At 40.1% G+C, this 19,700-nt stretch overlaps 1 protein-coding gene across 1 annotated transcript in view; it reads right to left on the bottom strand.

The window, feature by feature from the left end:
• COL21A1 (collagen type XXI alpha 1 chain) overlaps positions 1-19,339 on the bottom strand; it is a 185,071-nt gene extending 165,732 nt beyond the window's left edge. The window contains exon 1 of the mRNA XM_055079962.1: positions 19,243-19,339. The gene's annotated coding sequence lies outside the window, so the exon portion shown is untranslated. The remainder of the gene's footprint in view (positions 1-19,242) is intronic.
• Positions 19,340-19,700: the final 361 nt, after the last annotated feature.

Genomic DNA, 19,700 nt, shown 5'->3' with positions numbered 1-19,700 from the left:
TGTTTGTTTATGGGGGAAATGAAGTATTTATCGATTTAGTTTCAAATTTCTCCTTTCCAAAATGAATTCATCTTAATTCTTACTTTCTATCTTCCATGTGAAATGTTTCTAAGTGCTTATTTAAATGCAAGAATTTCAACAAATTTCAGTGTTTCCTTACCCTTTTCCCCAAATACACTGTCATGCTCTTTTCCTATGTACCCTTCACAGTACTGCCAGTCCAAAAGCCAGCCTTTTGTTTCTATGGGGGAAATGACTGCTAAACAACCAAGAATAACAAATAAATATCTCATGCAGTACAATCTTCTTTTACCTCCCAGATGGCTCCACTACCTCACTAGGTATGCCAGAGATGTTTCCTGAGGAAAGAAAAGAGCCAACGTGAACAATCTACCATCCTGACATTCAAGAGAACCAAATAAAACATGATTAGCTGAATTAAAAGAATGGAAACTGAAAAGCCCATCCTCAAAAATACACTAGTGTGTATTTTTTTACCATATAAAAGGAAGCTCTGGCATGGAAAATGATGAACATCTGCATTTGCCAATTAAAGAAGCATTATATTGAGTTCAATAACAATAACTTGTTTAAAAGTGATGAGTCAACAATATTCAGTTCCTTCCTGGCCTTATTCAGCTAGGTGTGGGGAAAAAGGGATTGTACTGGCAGCTGGACCATCTGCATCCCAGACCCAGCAAGGCCACGAAGGCACCATAGGAATCTGGGCAAGAAAATAAGGCTGGCTGGACTTCAGTATCTCCTCTATCAAACCAGAGGGGAAGAGAGGCGTGAGCTAGAGGATCTCTTCCATTTCAAATTGGCCACGGTTCTGTTCTCTTAAATAATTTATCGAATTATTTATTCCATTAAATACAAGGTTAACAATTAGCTTCTTAAAACAAATCCCCCCAAAAGGTTATTTCTTTCCATTATTCCAAACTGAATCTACTAGATCTAATATGCTCTGAATTTTCTCTAAGTTAGTATTTTGTAATCAAAATTAGCATGCCTATTTCTATTACATTCAAAGAGCTCCGAAGATATGCACAATGTCACTGATCATTCTCTTTCCATGAAAGTTTTTTTGTTGTTATTGCTAAGTTATCAGACCAAAAAATAATCCCTTGAAAATGATCATCCTTTTAAACAAATGACAAGTACTACACAAATCCAACTGAATGCTTGCAGTAGGGTTTTGAATCCTAAAATGTGGCATTTCCTAAACTATTTTACATTGTTCTCCTCAACACACACACACACACACACACACACACACACACAAATGTTAGCAAACAAATACCACAGTCGAATTTTGATTTTCTGCCAACTGGGATGGCAGAGAGAACTAGTCCGGATATTCTTAAATGGCAGAGTGGGGGGTGTGGGTGGAGGATGTGTAATTGGGCATCGAAATGTGTTTTATTCTTACAGTTTAATAAAACTACGCCTGGTATTCTGGAAAGTAACAATACTGTACCTCAAACTGAGTAAGTATGAAACTTTCCTAGGGAAAAACCAACCCAAGAGAACTAGAAACGTTCTACTTTGTAAATATTTTGGTCCATACCTTGGCAAATGAGAACAGTGTGCAATGTTTAAAAAGATATCTTTAAATCCCTGTTATGTGAGACGAGTGTGTCTGTGACGTTATGTGTGATGAATTATAGGAGGTGACATTGTCATTAAATACTTATAAAAAATTCTTGCAGAAAGGAGCCCTAAAAGGTATCATAATACCCGAACTCAAGAAAGTGTCATTACTATCAAATTTGCCATCTACAATGCAAGAAACTCATGAGGAGGGAAAATCTCATACCTCATTGTTCACTCCCAAACTGGTTGGTTACAATCTCTTATACAGACTTCCAAACTCCATGGTGAAAGCAGAAACAGCTGCACTGGACTTTGTTCTTGCTGGAAAACTGACATTTCTCTAGCAAGTGCCAAGTGCAGACTCAGAATTACAATATGTCAGACATTGTTCAAAAAGTGATGTTCTTCTTTTTCTATAGCATCCAAATGCTGTTCACGAGAAATTGCAAATGATATTCCTAAAGCCATATCACCCAAGAGCCCAAGGAGCAATTATGGCTATCCAGGTATTGCTTGGTCCAGAATGTTCACTTCAGAGAGGAAGTAATAAAGCAGGTGCCAAAATGACTTTTGTTCCTTTCCACAATTACAGGTACTTTAAAATATTGTCAGAGTAACACTGGACATGACCCTTTCAGAACCCCATTGCCTATACTGCTGGGGAGGTCAGAGGAACAGCGTTGCTCAGAGCTGGAAGAAAAAGGATTCTCAGAGCAGGAGGAGGAAGAACACCCTGACAGAGATGGATACCTCTCAGACTGAGGAAGTGATTTGTGCAGATGAGGAAGAACATGGCCTCTTGGACATTATGCAGCTCTCTTCCTTTGGATTCCCTGGGAAGCCATGAGTCTGGGCTCTTGGATTGGATGGGCAGAACCAGTCTCAGTTAGGTGTGCCACAAACAAACCCAGGAGGAACAGGAAATAGCCTTGTCCAGATGACATGGCACCAGTATGTTGCCCAACCCACAATCATTAGCAGTAAGCTACAGTAAACAGAAAAAAACTCTGTACAGTAGTAAACACAAAGATGTGAACAATAAAAACCAGCACTGTGGAGGAAGCCCACAGACTCAGCAGATGTAGTAACTAACACCCGTAGAAAGAGTTAATAACAGTCTGAAGAAGACAGACTAGCTTAAATGTCATTCATATATTTAGAGATATGTGTAAGAATATTTGAATATGAATATTAATATATTCAGAGATGTATGTGAAAATAATTGAAGACAGAAGTAGCTAGATGGAAAACCAAGCTGAAGAATTCTACCAGACCACAACGCAAAGGACACAGATCTTACAAAATATTAAAAAAGTTTTCAGAAGGAAAAAAATACAATGACACATAAGTAGAAATAATGGAAGAAAAGGTAAAATAAAAGCTCTTGGAGCTAAATAAAATTTGAATCTTCAGATTGAGAGGGTCTCACAGCACCAAATTGCTAGAATGGGGAGGAAAAAGACCTTTTATACAAATATTGGTGAAAAATCATAATTCAAAGGATAAAGCAAAACATGCTAAGAGGTTCTGTAAGGCTGAGTGGTAGGGGGCAGGAATGGGGAGGATATCTAAAAGGAATAAAATTCAGATTTCTAGAGCCTTCTTATCACAAAGGTGAAGCTAAATGATAATGGATCAAAATCTTCAAAGTTCTGAAGGAAATATTTTTTGTTGCTGTTGTTTGGTTTTTGTTTTGTTTATTGGAATACAGTTACTTTCAATGTTGTGTTAGTTTCTGCTGTATCTGAAGGAAATAGGTTTGGACTTAACCAAAGAAACTTTCATTTTTGAATATTTTGAACATTTGAACTCTTCAAAACTCTACTGTCTATTCACTCTCTTCAGAAAAATTACAAGAAGATAAAACTAAGAGCTAATTGTGGGATAGAAATTTTTTTTTGAAATCAACAAAATTTGCTGGCCTCCGCTAACCATTCCTTCAAAATAAACTTCAGTCTAAAATCGTTACCAGAAAAATATTAATAACATTCTGGAAATAAAACAAAAGCCCTCAAACTGGGAGCTGGTTGTGGAATGGGGGATGGAGGGCAGTGAAGGTGATAAAAATCATGTAAATAGAACAAGTAAGTTATCTTGGGGGAGGGGGATAGATACCAACTAGCTATTAGTAGGAAAATACAAGTTTTAATTGATATAAAGAAATGTAATAGTAATCACTATAAATAAGAATATAACTTCCAGAAATAACTGGTAGAGGAAGAAAATGAAGTAAAATTAATTCCAAACAAAGACGGAAAAACTAAGAGTAACAATTATAATAAAGAATAAGAAAGCATGTTAAACATGGAAAATATAAAGTAAGATGCAGAGAAAGAGTTCAAACATATTAGCAATCATAACAAAATTCAATGAGTTACATTCGACTCTTTAGAATTCAGAAATATTTCAGATTGTGGGCTTTCTTTAAGCCCACCTATATACTTCTTACAAGAAACCCACCTAAAATTCAGTGACAGTAAATGTTGACAATAAAGAGGCAGAAAAATAATTCACTAGGCAAATGCTAATAAAACTAAATAGGTACACAACGTAAAATAGAATTGAAGGCAAAAAAGTATTAAACAGCGCCAAGAAAGGAATATTTCATATTTATAAAAGATCCATTTCCTAAGAAATAAGTTCTAAAACTGTATCCATTTTTCTCTGAATATTTTGACATGAACATTTCTGTATATAAATTTGTTTACTATTTTCTACCTATTATATCTAAAGACATGTTTACTGTTAAACATCATTTTTAATGCTGTTGCATAATCAATGCAAATATCAACCTTCTCGCTAGTCCTGAACATTTAGGATATTTTCTATATCTTATACAAATAGTACAATAATAAACACTTCTAGAGATACTTTTTCTAAAAAAAAAAAAGAAAGAAAGAAAGATAAAGAGGCAGTGAAATTGATAACCCAACTGACAGATCCACCAACCAACTGAACCTCAGACTCTCAGACCCTCAGGCCATCAGACAGAAAGAGAAATGGATGCCAGTTACATGGGAACTGACTGATACTGTCTAGCTCAATGCAGACACTTTTGAGGAGCTTGGAACCACAACATGCACACCAACCAGTCCACAGTTAATGCCAGACTCTGCTCTCCCCTATTAAATGTATCATCTCTGTGAATGAGTTGACAATAACCTGAATAATGTGTTACAAACCTTTGTCTTCCCTCTCAGTATTTCTTTTAATAAGAATACCAACTCCATAAAATAAACACAAGGCAAATGTTAGGGAAGAAGAGTTCTCTAACTTAGGTTTTTTTTAAATTTTGTTATCAAAGTATAGTTGATTTACAATATCATGTTAGTTTCAGGTATACAACACAGAGATTCAGATATATAGATAGATATAGATATAAATATAGATATAGATAACTTCAGATTCTCTTCCATTATAAGTTATTACAAAATATTGAGTATAGTTCTCCGTGCTATACAGTAGGTCTTTGTTGGTTATCTATTTTTATAGTAGTGTGTATCTGTTAATCCCAACCTCTGATTTATCCCTCTCCCCATCCCCCTTTCCCCTTTGTAGCTCAGGTATTAAAGTGAGGTACAATGATAGCCTAGAACCATCTGGAAGGTCATATTTGGAATTCACAATGGCCCACAAAAAACTTTCCACAGCTCCTCCGGTGCGTCCTCATACCTACCCTCCTTCTTCTTTATATTCAAAATCCCTTCACCTTCACAGATTCAGAGATGGCCAGGACTGAATATTTCTAAAGTTGGAGGAACACAAATCTTTGTACTTTTACTTGGAGGATATTCTGCAAATTAATGAGCACTTGGATAATAGAGCCACAAGGGTTTTCCAAGTGCGGTATGGTACTTAAGGGGGAAACGTGCATTCACACTGACATATTAAGTATTCTCTTTAATGAAGGACTATTTTGTAACCATGAAACTGTAATGGTAACCAGAAAGGCAGAAAGGTTATGTTTCTCTGCTTAAATCTGCCCCTTCTAGATTCTTCCCTACTGTTTTCCATTGACCATACGTTGCAAGCAATTATTATACACGTCTTACAGCTTCAAAAGCTCATCATTCATTTTTTTCTAAAATTCAGTAAAATTGTGCTTACATCCTCATCACCAATGGAAATGCTCACCTGAATATCAATGATCTCCTTATCTCCCAAATGAATGGCTTCCCTCACCCACACCCTGCTCCTTTATCTCCCTCTGTTTAAGATCATACCCTCCACAAGAGTTATTCCTCTTTGAGATAATCAATGCTTTTACAGTGCCCTTGGCAATTTTTCTCCAGTTATCTCTTGAAAGATAGCCCTTGTCTTGATTGGTCTTCTTCTTCTGGACTTTGTCTTTTTGGCCTGTGATTAACAGATCTGTGCTCAGCCAATTAGCCACTGCCCCTTGCCCAGAAACAAAGACACCCTCACTGTTTCAGTGACCGCTTTCTATGGACGAGCTCCAGGCCCCACATACCAAAATATCTCATTTCCTACTCTCCCCACTCTAAGCCCTCCCTTCCCATCAAGCTCCTTAAACAAGCCATACCCATTTCCAGTTCTAAGCCTCTTTCACAACACATCTTAATTTGTGAAATATAAACCAGTGCTCAGGGTCTGAGTAATAAACATCAGGAACTTACAGAAAGGAGAAAAGAAATAGCTCTGAAGGTCAAGAGCACATATGCCTCTGGTAAACCCCGAAGGCTGACAGTTGTCAGCTGGCAGGAAGCAGTGTTGCCTGCCATCTTTTCTGACTGCCCTGTGCCCAAGCTGAGTGGCTGATGCCCTGGCTTTTCTGGTTGTTAGATATTCTAAGCCTCACTCCTGTTTGTGAGCACGCACTTACAAAAACTTACAAAAGGAATGAGTCCTAAACATTACACAATGTTTGTCAAGTGCCAAGAATAAATCACATCAAACAGACCTGTACTTCTTTTTTTCATTTCATTTTTTTAAATTTTTTTTAACTTTTATTGGAGTATAGTTGATTTACAATGTTGTGTTAGTTCCAGGTGTACAGCATAGTGATTCAGTTATACATATACATATATTCATTCCTTTTCAGATTCTTTTCCCATATAGGTTATTACAGAATACTGAGTAGAGTTCCCTGTGCTGTAGAGTATGACCTGTAGAATACTGTACTTAATGGTATTTCAAAAGTAAAAGCACAGGGCTTCCCTGGTGGCGCAGTGGTTGAGAGTCCGCCTGCCGATGCAGCGGACGCGGGTTCGTGCCCCGGTCCGGGAAGATCCCACATGCCGCGGAGCGGCTGGGCCCGTGAGCCATGGCCGCTGAGCCTGCGCGTCCGGCGCCCGTGCTCCGCAACGGGAGAGGCCACAACAGTGAGAGACCCGTGTACCGCAAAAAAAAAAAAAAAAAAAAAGTAAAAGCACATAAATGTAATCTGGATATAAAACTTATCAAATGGCTCCCCCATGGAGAGTAACAACAGATGCAGGAGGTTTCTAGTGAGATGTTTTAGAATTCTGGCATGCACCCTGTCCAGTTTATTGGTTATTCACAATTCAAGCGAGAAAAAGGATGACCTGCAAATCAAATTTCTAGACAAAGCAAAGCTGAGAAAGATCTCTAACTGACTGAATGAAAGCCTGTGGATAAGATCTCACCTGGATAAATAATGGGACAAGGGCAATAAGACAAAATTCAAAAGAAACACATAAAAATCCTGGGATCCAAAATCCGGATTGTGGAATGCTTAAAGCAAATCTGTTGGCCTAACAGCAGGAGGGCTGAGGAGACAAAAAGTCCTTAGCTAATGATAAACTGAAGTTATTAGTGTGAGCTTGCTGCCAAAAATTAGTTTGGGCTACAGTGAGAAAAGACCAGGGCTACACCCTTTCTACTCAGCAACCAATGGCCAGAAAGAATCAAAACTCAGTGTGTCCAAGGAAGGCCGACCAGACTGGAGATCAAGTGCTCATCAGTTTTGTTATAGGGAGAGGTTAACGCATCAAGCATCATTGGTATAAACAACATTTGTATTATGAACAACAATTACTTGTAAGATAATTTCCAGCCCTATGATTTATGTTGACTATGGTGTGTGTGTGTAAACTAAACCACACTTCAAGAGCAGGTTCAAGCCACACATCCTCCATGAAGCAAATCATGACAAAAACAGACCATATCTTCCAAGGTGCCTACCTCCACTATTAGACCATTTGGAGCTCAGTTACAGAGTCTTATTTGCTCCCCAAAATTATATTTGAAATAGTCCATTTCCCAACCGTATCATAAGCAACCTGGGACCGTGGCCAACCTCAGTCTACTCGGTACCCAGGGAGCCACTGAAATTTAACTTGCTGACTCATCACTTTTTTCCCATATAGCACAAAATCAACGTTTTTACAGTTATCAACAGCTCCTTGTGATGGGATGAAAGACATAGTAACAGCTTCCTTGGGAGTTCTTGTTTCCCCTCTGCCCCCTTGATATATCAGAATTCCTTATTTTGCATTTAAAACTTCCCAACTCCCTAATGAAGACAATGGTTATAGAAACTGAAACCCATTCTTGCTGCTTTTGTGGAAAATAAAATACACCGTCTTCCCTTTTGTCCTAGCACATATCAAAAAAAGACTCTGAGAAAGTGGAACTCCCAGGAGAAAGATTTTGAAGGAAAAAAAAGTCAAAATTTGAAATTCTCTAGAGTCTAGAGTAATAGTAGCAAAGTCTTATACTCTGGAGAAGCAAGGCTATGTCTCCTCTTCACTGCATTTTGGGAAGATTGCAGTCCTGTAACAATCGGATTCCCTGAGGACACTGTCTGGAGTAAAGCAGACTGGCCTTGCCTAAGGATTGGCAATATGAAAACAATGAAAGAAAGGAAAAGGAAAAAGTTTCTTCCTGCAGCTACCTTTATGATATGCGCTCATCTTTGTGGAAAAACTGGAAGAGGAGATAAAGGGGAAAGCGTGCACACATTTACTTTTAAATTAAAGTCATTAGTATTCATATCAAGCTTGAAAATATGAAATCATAATTGCTTCACTAGTCTTACTTAGACTTCTTTAGGCCTAAAGATCTAAAACATGGCAGGTTACTAGAAGGAAGATGTGGAATTCAACGTGTCAGCCTTATCCGAGACAACGTAGAAACATTTAAAATGCACAAACTCATTGCCCTACTCAAACTTAGCATTAAATGAAGTAATAGGTCGGGCCAAAAAGTGTCCAATGTGAAATTACACTATCCAGCTAAAAGTTAAAATTATTTCGAGGCACAGTTAAGGAAACACAGATGCACAAATGGCTCTCAATAGCCTATATTGTTAACTGACCAGACATTCATTTAATTAACTAATTGAGAAGAATCAGAGCTCAAAAATATTTACACTTTTTTCCAGGGCTCTGACATGTGTAGTCTAAAAATAATCGAGTCTGATTTTCCCAGTATCTCCATAACTTTCTTCTGTCAAACCTCAGTCAATTCAATTCAGTTCATCATGGTTTTCTGCTTAGTTTAGTTTTTGGATTGGTAGACTACGTGCCTAGTCTAAACACTTTGTACAAACTTACTGATGCACATTATATGTGTAAAATTCATCGCAGTTTTTTTTAACATCTTTATTGGAGTATAATTGCTTTACAATGGTGTGTTAGTTTCTGCTTTACAACAAAGTGAATCAGTTATACATATACATATGTTCCCATATCTCTTCCCTCTTGTGTCTCCCTCCTCCCACCCTCCCTATCCCACCCCTCTAGGTGGTCACAAAGCACCGAGCTGATCTCCCTGTGCCATGCGGCTGCTTCCCACTAGCTATCCACCCTACGTTTGGTAGTGTATATCTGTCCATGCCACTCTCCCACCTTGTCACAGCTTACCCTTCCCCCTCCCCATAGATCATGGCAGTTTTGAGGAAAACATAGATCCAACCAGGGACCCTAATAATAAGCCTTCAGATTAGTGGGTGTGGGAGCAATTAACATATGAAGTCAACCCCTTCACCCCCCTTGAAGCACTCTACTGTGAGCAGCCTTGGACTAGGGTTAAGAGCTCTGGGGTATAACAACCAACCCTGACATACCAAGCAGTCTTGGGGAAATTTACAAACAGAATGTGAGTCCTTGAGGACAAGGATCATGTCTCATTTTTTGCTGCATCCCTAGGATCTAGATTAATCTATAGAAAGAGCTGGAGAAACTGTTTGCCAGACGGATGAATTAATGCATATCCTATACAGATGCACCAGAGTCTGGGCTGAAGCTGCACAAAGGCCCCTGGCTGAGGAGGCAAATGGGTACTGAAACTCAGGGCTGCCTCTGCCCAGAGACAAAGCGATCTCCTGATTTTCCCAGAGCCTAAGACGGACAATCCAGGGTCCTGACCAAAGAGACCTCTACAACTGCTAAAATCCAGGAGCTCGTGAAAAACCACCTGCAGCTGCAAGACAAACCTGAGGACACCCTCAACCCCCCCACAACAATCGCAGTGACCGGGGACCGTGCCATATGGCAAAGGGTGCCAGACTCCCAGACTCCAGAATCAACACTTAGAGTCATAGGAGTTGCTCTCCAAAGCCTCTGTCATCGTCCCTCGCACACTGCTAGCTTCAGGAGACACCCTCCCCCGAATCTCCCAGCCCAAGTGGAGAAGGGTAAAAATCTGGATTTGCCTCTCTTCCATGACCCAGGCTGCCCAGAGGATAGCCTCATCTAAAGAAGCAACCCACTTTCCACAAGGTAGATATCCAAATCACACGTGTGAACAAGCTTAGAAGTAGGGAAAATACTTATGATAATAACTAATTTGAGCAAATTTGAGGACTTTTACCTGCCAGGCACTATACTAAAGGGTTCATGTGCATTATTCCATTTACTCCTCCTGACCACAGTATGAAGAAGGTCCTATGATCCTCTCTTGACAGATGGGCAAATTAAGCTTTAAAAGGTTAAAAACCATGCACAAGGTCACACAGGTGCTAAGTGTCAGGGCCACGACTACATAACGCCCACCCCAATCTCAGCTATAATCTTCAATGGCTTTAAGGTATTAGAGTACAAAATATCTTTTGGCATTCACAAGGAGTAATAAAGTGATGTTCTGATTTTATGAAAAATTATTTGTGTCATTTTAGCCAGATTTTACTATCTGTTATTAGTGTGTCTGGTATTTCAAAGTACATCTGGCACAACATGTACTTTGTGAATTACAGGGACCTAAATGAATCACACCGTAACATCATTCTCTCTCATTTGTATGGGAATTCAAAATTACCATTTCATATGTTTCCTTCTACAAAGCGTGTAGTTATGCATTTATCTTTGCATTATAAATGTAATACATATGTATTAAAAAATAGAGAAAACAAAGAAAAGGAGGAAAGAAAATATCTATCATGCTACCTCCCAAACACAACTGTTAACATTATGGGAAACATGCAATTTTGAGCTCAAAAATATAATTTGATTACTCATATAAACATGATTCCCCTTACAAAACCCATAATTAGCAATCAGAAATTTTTTTTCAAGTGTTGAAAAGACCAATGAATATTTTTTACATAATTCCCACATGGAGGCCAAAAAAATTTTGTTTAGGCCTCATGAAAAGGAAAATACAATTTTCTTGAAATAAAAAGATCTGTTATTTCATTATTTCTCATTCACAGTAACGTCCATCTTCAGTGAACATTCAAGAACATCGTTATAGGAATTTTAGGAATGAATGCTATATTTCTCAGGAGACTAATTCCCTGAAGGATGCTACTCCACATTGATTTAAACTCTGGGCACAGATGCTCTAATCTGCTATTCTTTACATGTTCCATGATGGTCTCAAATGGTGCTTTTCACCAAGAAGAAGAAAAATATGTGAACAGCAAAATGAAATAAGACTTTACAATCACACCTTCCCAGCTCTCTCTTACAGCAGGCTTTTCTGATAAGCTACCAACTTAGTAAGGTGGTGGTGGGCTGGAATGAGAAAGCAGGTTTCCCATTTCCTGGTCCATAGCCTTCTTGGAAATAATGAGGGTGTCTATTTATTGAGTACTTCATATATAAATACTATTCTACCATACCGTTACTCATACGGTAGAACAGAAATGACACGTAACTAGGTTGTGGGTACTTCCTTGCTCACACTCCACACTGACATACTTGCTGCCATTAAATATATAGGAGTTTGGGCTTCCCTGGTGGAGCAGTGGTTGAGAGTCCGCCTGCCGATGCAGGGAACACGGGTTCGTGCTCCGGTCCGGGAAGATCCCACATGCCGCAGAGCGGCTGGGCCCGTGAGCCATGGCCGCTGAGCCTGCGCGTCCGGAACGGGAGAGGCCACAACAGTGAGAGGCCTGTGTACCGCAATAAAAAAGTCATTTATTGAGTGTCTAGTCAATCGAGTCAACAAGTATTTGTTGAGCATCTGCTTTGGACTTAATATTGAGTAGAGGAATACAAAGAAAATGTATGATTTGGTTCCTAATCTTGGAACTTTTTATCTGGCTGAGAAGGCAACAGTAACACACACCTAAAGTAATTTAAATAAGAAACTAAATGGAAGAAATTCTGATTTGAGCAGTATTTATTTAAGTTTGAATAACGTTCCGTGTGCCTCCACATCCCATCAAGAGCTCTGAATCCCACCTTTACTTTTCACCTCTGCTCCCTCCTCATTCCAAAGGGACCTAAGTAGGAAATGCCTAGACCATTCTAGCTAAGACAGGTACCGTGGCATCACTGTTCCCGACAGTGCATCTTTCATTCTCTCTCATTTCAAACCTTAGTCCAGAGGTGCTGTGTAACCAGTGATTTGAACAGGGAATGAAAAGCGAAGGAACTGTGAAAGGATGGAAAGGCAAACTGCCCGAGGGAAAGGGGGAGTTTCTACAGGGAGGTAACGGAGTTGCCTGCATTCTCAGGATTGTGGGTGTTTCTCTTCTCTGCAGTGCCTCTCTCTGGGATAAGCTCTCCACTTCTTGCTAAGATACAAATTCAAATCATACTCATCTGCCGATGGAGACTTAGGTTGCTTCCATGTCTTGGCTATTGTAAACAGTGCTGCTCTGAACATTGGGGTGCATGTATCAATGGATAAAGAAGATGTGGTATATATACACAATGGAGTATTACTCAGCCATAAAAAAGAATGTAATAATGCCATTTGCAGCAACATGGACAGCCCTAGAGATTATCATACTAAATGAAGTAAGACAGCAAAAGACAAATATCATATGATATCACTTATATGTGAAATCTAAAAAAAAAATGATACAAATGAACTTATTTTACAAAACAGAAATAGGCCCACAGACATAGAAAACAAACTTATGACTACCAAAGGGAAAAGGTATGGAGGGATAAATTAGGAGCTTGGGATTAACAGATACACACTACTATATATAAAATAAACAACAAGGATTTACTGTATAGCACAGGGAACTATACTCAATATCTTGTAATAACCTATAATGAAAAAGAATCTAAAAAAGAACATATACATAACTGAATCACTGTGCTGTACAACTGAAAGTAACACAACATTATAAATCGACTGTATTTCAAGAGTTTTTTTTTTAATTCATATTCAACCCTTTCTAAAGATTGCTTCAGGACATTATGTTAAATGGGAATCAGAAATGGTTTGAGGGCTTCCCTGGTGGCGCAGTGGTTGCGCGAACGCCTGCCGATGCAGGGGAACCGGGTTCGCGCCCCGGTCTGGGAGGATCCCACGTGCCGCGGAACGGCTGTTTCAAGAGATTTTTTTTAAAATTCATATTCAACCCTTTCTAAAGATTGCTTCAGGACATTATGTTAAATGGGAATCAAAAATGGTTTGAGGGCTTCCCTGGTGGCGCAGTGGTTGCGCGTCCGCCTTCCGATGCAGGGGTTTTCTAAATTTAAATCAAAACCATTTTTGCCTTATACATTTTTTGACTTAAAAATATGTACAAAATGTTATTTTTATATAATATATTAAAGGGATTTTTCCATTTAAAAAAGAAAACTGCCAATTGGCTATTAATAGACTTACTAAACCGAACATAGCAACTTCTCTGAATCCCCCTGGGATAGCCAAGCACTGGGTAGGCACTTCAGCGCTATGTGATGATTGGCTGAACACTTACAAAGAATGTTCCTCCCTGCCTTATCTTTAATATTCTATCTAATTCTGGGTATTGGTACGTGCCTAGACATGCCCTCGAGGTGGAACCAAACTCTCTCTTCCTAATAAAGTAGAAAAATACATATACAGCAAGGTTTAGCATTTCTAAAAGTATATAATTCAGTAAGTTGTTTCAATCATTGAATCACATGTGGATTTGAAAGTTAACATAAAAATATGACGTATATTCTGAGTGTCTGTTTTTATTTTTTTATTTTTTATTTTTTTTTTGTGGTATGCGGGCCTCCCTCTGTTGTGGCCTCTCCCGTTGCGGAGCACAGGCTCCGGACGCGCAGGCCCAGCGGCCATGGCTCACGGGCCCAGCCGCTCCGCGGCATGTGGGATCCTCCCAGACCGGGGCGCGAACCCGGTTCCCCTGCATCGGCAGGCGGACGCAACCACTGCGCCACCAGGGAAGCCCTGTTTTTATTTACCTAATAAAAAGTTACCTAATAAAAAGTTAAAAGTCTAAATTTCTGAAAAATATATTTAGAAGAACTTCCTATAAAGCTCAAACTTCAGTAGAACTTCTTTTCACTTTGAATTTAAAAAGAAAATATTGTTGGTCCTTAATCTTTTCTTCTTGACACCAATAACTGTAAAAACAAACAGTTAACGGGTAACATAACACTGCAATCATGGCTATATTCACCTAGATCAAAACAAGACAAGTCAAAACAAAAATTAAACAGTGAATCAAACACAAGCAACTGGCAGGATTCCCAGAAGGTCACCAAACTTGCACTTGAGAAAATTCTCAACGTTTCCTGAAATTTTCAAAGATATCTCTGAGTTTTTCATTAGTAAAAGCCAAAATGCTAAAGAAACAGCAAAGAGGAAAAACTCAATTGAATCCTTAGAAATGGTAAACCTAGTGGAAAAAAAAATCATCCTTTTCACAATTGATAGCTATAGGTTTATTTTCTTACAAGTTGGCCATATTGGTGTCAGTGGTTTTTCATTTAGAAAAGCTTTTCAATTAATAACCCTGAAATCAAACTGGGTCAAGGGAGACAGGCAGGTCCGTTAGCATTCCCAGGACACCCTATCTTGGATTATGTGCTTCTGTCATGTTACCTGTTTTTAGAAGACAAGGTAGTTGAATGAAAAATGTACAGAGTAGAATACACGAAACCTGTTGTCATCTGGTGCCACCACTGACTATTCCTGAGCCCTTAGCCAAGAATGAGGTCTCCAAGACCCTGTTTCCTCATTTAGATTAAACAAATTCTAATATCCCTAAAAATTCTATCAGTATACGGGAATTCCATGTATACAGTTAATGTGTACTGTTACACAGCCTCTCTTTTTCAAAGCACATGATTACTACTTTTGCAATAAATTAACCCAACTGATTAACTTTTTAATCAGTTTGAGGATCAACATGCTAGAACACTGATCTCAGGTAATTCCAGTGTGCAGTCCAGTTTGGGAACTCTTGGAGTGAAGCAGTGATTCTCAAAGTGTGGTCTCAAGCCAGCAGCAGCAGCATTTGGGAAGCTTTAGAATGTTGTTCCAAAGCTTGTATTATTTTCTGAGAAACTTGAAGGACTTCACTGATTCAGAAACAAATTCTCCCACTAGCTAAAACAGAAAAAGCATCAAATGAACATAACCTAAATTAGGACTGCCTTTTCAGGATCCAATTTTCAGAAGTGAAAAGAGAAAAGAGAGCTTCAGCTTAAACCATTTATTAACGTCCAAGGTGAAAGAATAGCAAATTGCTATTAAGCTTTGACTGTGAGCCAGGCACTGTTGGTAGAACGTTAGAGACATTAACTCATTGACTCCTCATGATAATCCCACTGATGTAGGTACCATTACCCCAATTTTACTAATGAGGAAACAGAAGCAAAGAAAGGTTACGCAACTTGTCCGGGTTCAAACGACTAGTAAGTGACAGAGTCAGGATTCAAGGCTTGGCATTTTGGATTGAGAATGAGTGTCCTTAACCATGAGATGGAGAAAGTTCAAGAACTCAGCCTCCATGGCTAATTCTCTTTGCGTGAGACTGGATCACTTGCCAGAAATAAATATTTCAACTTGTTTCCCACAAGAATGCTAATGAATCAAACTAAAGAATTACTACTGCATGCTGAGAAGTATAATCCAAAGATAATAAATACAAAATAAAAACATATAGCCCTTTCCTGTGATTTGTTTTTACTCACAAGACTTTCCAGATTGGCCTTAGTGGTAAAACCATCAACTTTGGAACAAATGGGGCCCTCAAAATAAATGCACTGAAATGAAGGCCATCACGACCTTTCCAAGTGAGCCAAATTATGAAAAACAAATGCAATTAGCTAACTTCTTTTTGATTATCTCTGCCCCGCGACTTGTGGCTGCAAATGGAGAATCACAAAATCATTGTGGGGCATTGCAGTAGTGATCATTCCTAATTGGCCACTCACTGGGCTGCCACATCTTGTGGCTGAATTGCGACATCACAGATGCTCAGCTCTTCAGTTAAATTATCCAGGATACATAATTTGATTACTAAGCCTTTGAATTGGCTTCCACACGCCTTCATTTTTTCCATCAAGAGAGGTGCCTCTGATCTTCCCTTTTCATGCCCAGAGGCACTCCTCATTTCATACATAGTGAGCCTAAGAGAAAACCCTACTTACATTAAATTGTAATTACATTTAATTAAATAACCTTACATTCTTATTATATTGAATTTAATAATATTACATTGTAATTTTAAAAGTGTCCTAATGAAGCTCTGATTTCCTGAATGGAGGAGTTACTAAGATGTTTATATGCTGAAACTTGTATTATGTTTAGTCTTCTAGAAGTCACAGAAGATTGGAAACTGCAAGGGTACAACCTCTTACATTTTAGGATGGGACATGAGTCCTAAAAAGGCACCCTAAGTTAGAAATCTAATATTCAATTTATAACTGAAATTAAAGGTGAATCAAGACTCATTTCAAAGTACAGAATCATTTGGCATCTTTTTTGGAATTAATACCCATAAATTTTTTTTTACTAGAACTATTTGGTCCTAAGAGGATCATCCAGATCAGTTCCAATCAAACTGCTTTTTCTGTATGTGGTTTTGAAGCATTTTGAAATTATTGCATTTAAGGAGGAAAAGGACACTTGAACTACCTCACCTATCCTTTTTGTCAGTTTAGTCCTTGATGTGTCCTCAATTTGCTTTCTTTTACATTATCTTGAACAAACCTTGATGTAACTGAATAAGGTTTCATTTCTTTCTCCCTCTCAAGTACCTAGGAAACACCAGATGGTACTTCTAAACTGTTTCTCTTGGGGGATACAGCATGCCACGCCTACCATTTGAATTTTCTTTTATAAGGAATGATATTCTGGAGAGCCAGATTTTAAGACTATTTAAATCTGAATGTGACTAGATTATAAATTCCACCAGATGGTAAAATCCTTTACCACAGACAATGAGTAGATACATAACTGGGCTGTTGACTTGAAGATAATCTACTAGAATTTTTTTCCTATAAAGTTCTATATAAAACATGTAATAAAATTAGGAAGATAATTGGAGGACATCCATATGTTCACATTCTAGTAAGAAGGAAAAACTGTAAATTCTAAGGGTGAGGTTGGTATGTAAATATGTGTAGATAAAAAATGAGACCATGTTATCAACACAGTTTTCATTCCAAAGTGTTTGGGGATTAGGTTTTTGTTTTGTTTATAGTGTGTGTGTGTGTGTGTGTGTGTGTGTGTGTGTGTGTGTGTGCATTCTGAGCTAACAAATATTTCATTGACTATGCTGGAAGCATTATTTCCTTTAACTCTGACAACATGAGAATTATGAAGTATGCATTGTACTACTGCAGTCCCCATTTTACAGATGAGGAAAGTGAGGCTCGCAGAGTTATGCCCCTGCCCCAGAGTGCAGAGAGGCAGAAGAGTAGGTCTTGAACCTGCAGCTTGGGCCTCAGATCCAGGCTCCTAGTCCTCACCACTACCTATATTTCCCCCCAGCCTCAAAACACAAGCTTAGGACCTGTCCCAATTAAAGGTCTCTCTACCTCATTACAAATTGGCACGGAAAATAAATGTTCTCTGCACAGGAAGTCTCTGTACACTGAGCAGTGTTCACCCAGCACACATGTTCTAGGACCACAGTCATACCTATTCTAGCTTTTTTATCCAACGTCAGATTTTTGAATCCATTTAAGCCTATTTGCAAAGTCATTCTATTTCTGTACTAATGACTTAGGAACAGCTGGAATTTTTTTCGCCAAAATTTTGAAATCTCAGATCTCTGTGAAAAGAGAAAAAAAGGAGCCACTCAGAGAGTCCAGAGACCTGCAATGCTGAATTCCCTTTCATTCTGGAGAATTGGCATGAATCCCTGAAACCTCCAATTGCTTTCTAAAAAAGTACTTTATATGAGCCTTGTAGCATGCACTGATGACAGGGGTGATGGGGAGCATCGAATCAGGGGCCAAACATTCATGTTATTACAGCCAGGAGATTCTTAGGTACATTTCTTCTTTGGCTTCAACTCTAAAAAAAAAAAAAAAAAAAAAAAAAACAGAAAAAGTTCTCTACGACAAAAAATTGCTCAAGATGATGGCTAAGTCTCTGCCCTTTATAGGATCCTCCAAAGTCCACGGTATTTTTTTTTTTTTTAATATGGGCAAAACCCTACTGATGAATACCTAAGATTTTCTGAAAAGGGATCTGTTCCCTCCTCCCTCTGAAGGGGAATTCGAAGGTGTCTGCCCTTCCCTCCGCTGAGATCTAGCCCAGAGTTCTCAAAAGTGAGCACGTGCTAGCATCACCTGGAGGGTCCACGAAGACACAAAGGGCTGGGTCCCTACCTCCAGAGTTTCAGATTCAGGAGGTCTAGGCCTCCTGGCGGGCCCCAGATTTTGCATTTCTAAAAGTTCCCAGGTGACGTTGCCACTGCTGTCCAGAAACCCTCCCACTCCTTCCTTGGAGAACCAGGGCTCTCACTCACTGGTTCCCAAACTACTCCACCTAGCAATCACCTGGGAAGTTTTGAGCCCCACTCCTGGAGATTCTGATTTAATTGATCTGGGTGCTGCCGCAGCACCAGATTTTTTTAAGCTCCCCTGAGTGAGCTTCCTGCGCAGCAGCCTCAAAGAGCCTCGGGGGCACCGCGCACAGCCCACCACCCTGTGCGCTCGCGCCCCACGTGTGGACACCAGAGCCCCTTCCAGAAAGACCGACCGAGGACCAGGGGGTTGAGCTTAGGGGCGTAAATCACCGCGCATTATTCATTTCCAGAGGCCAAACACTCCAGACAGAAATCAGAACCCAGAGAGGCTCCCAAGATTATATGACCACCCAGTAACCTTGCCAGACAAATCCTGCGTCCCAGCCTCCAGCCTGGGCGCGGATTCTACCTCGCAGTTCACCCACCGCCTCCACGCGCGCGGGAAGAAACTGCACCCTCGGGAGTGCAAACTGGAAACTGCAGCCGCGAGAAGACCAGCCTGAAGTCCCCTGTTTGTCATTCGGGCCAGGACACTGGAGGGGGAGGTGCCACCTTACCTGGCGCGCGTCCCTGGTCAGGGGTGCCGTCGCAGCCGCTGCGCGCTCCGCGTGGGCCCGGGGTGTCCCGGGAGTGAACGGTCGCGGCCCGGACACGACCTGGGCTAGAGCGGATCAGCAGCCCTCCCGGAGCCCGGAGCCTGTCTGCCCGCGGCGGCCGGTGCAGCGCGCGAGGGACACTCCCGGCCCCTGGAGGCGGAGCCCGAGATAAGGTTCGCGCCCCCACCCGCCCCCTTTCCGAGGGCAGCGGCCAGAGGGTGGGTTTTGGATCTAGATCCTCAGTGCAAGCTCCTAGGGAACCCTGGTAGAAGTCAGCTCAGTTTTCCTCCCCCTAGGACTGGGGAGAGGCGGGCTGAGGCACTCCGGGGAAGGAGGAGCGGTCAAGGCCACTCAGAGGTGCAAAGAACGAGGGCGACGGGAGGCAGGACCTGAGAGCATCACCTGCGTGGATCCAAGGA

The sequence above is a fragment of the Physeter macrocephalus genome, chromosome 18 (genome assembly GCF_002837175.3).
Source record: "Physeter macrocephalus isolate SW-GA chromosome 18, ASM283717v5, whole genome shotgun sequence".
NCBI classification, from domain to species: Eukaryota; Metazoa; Chordata; class Mammalia; order Artiodactyla; family Physeteridae; genus Physeter; species Physeter macrocephalus.
Note: the sequence above shows the minus strand (reverse complement) of the source record. Positions and strands in the feature narration are given on the sequence as shown.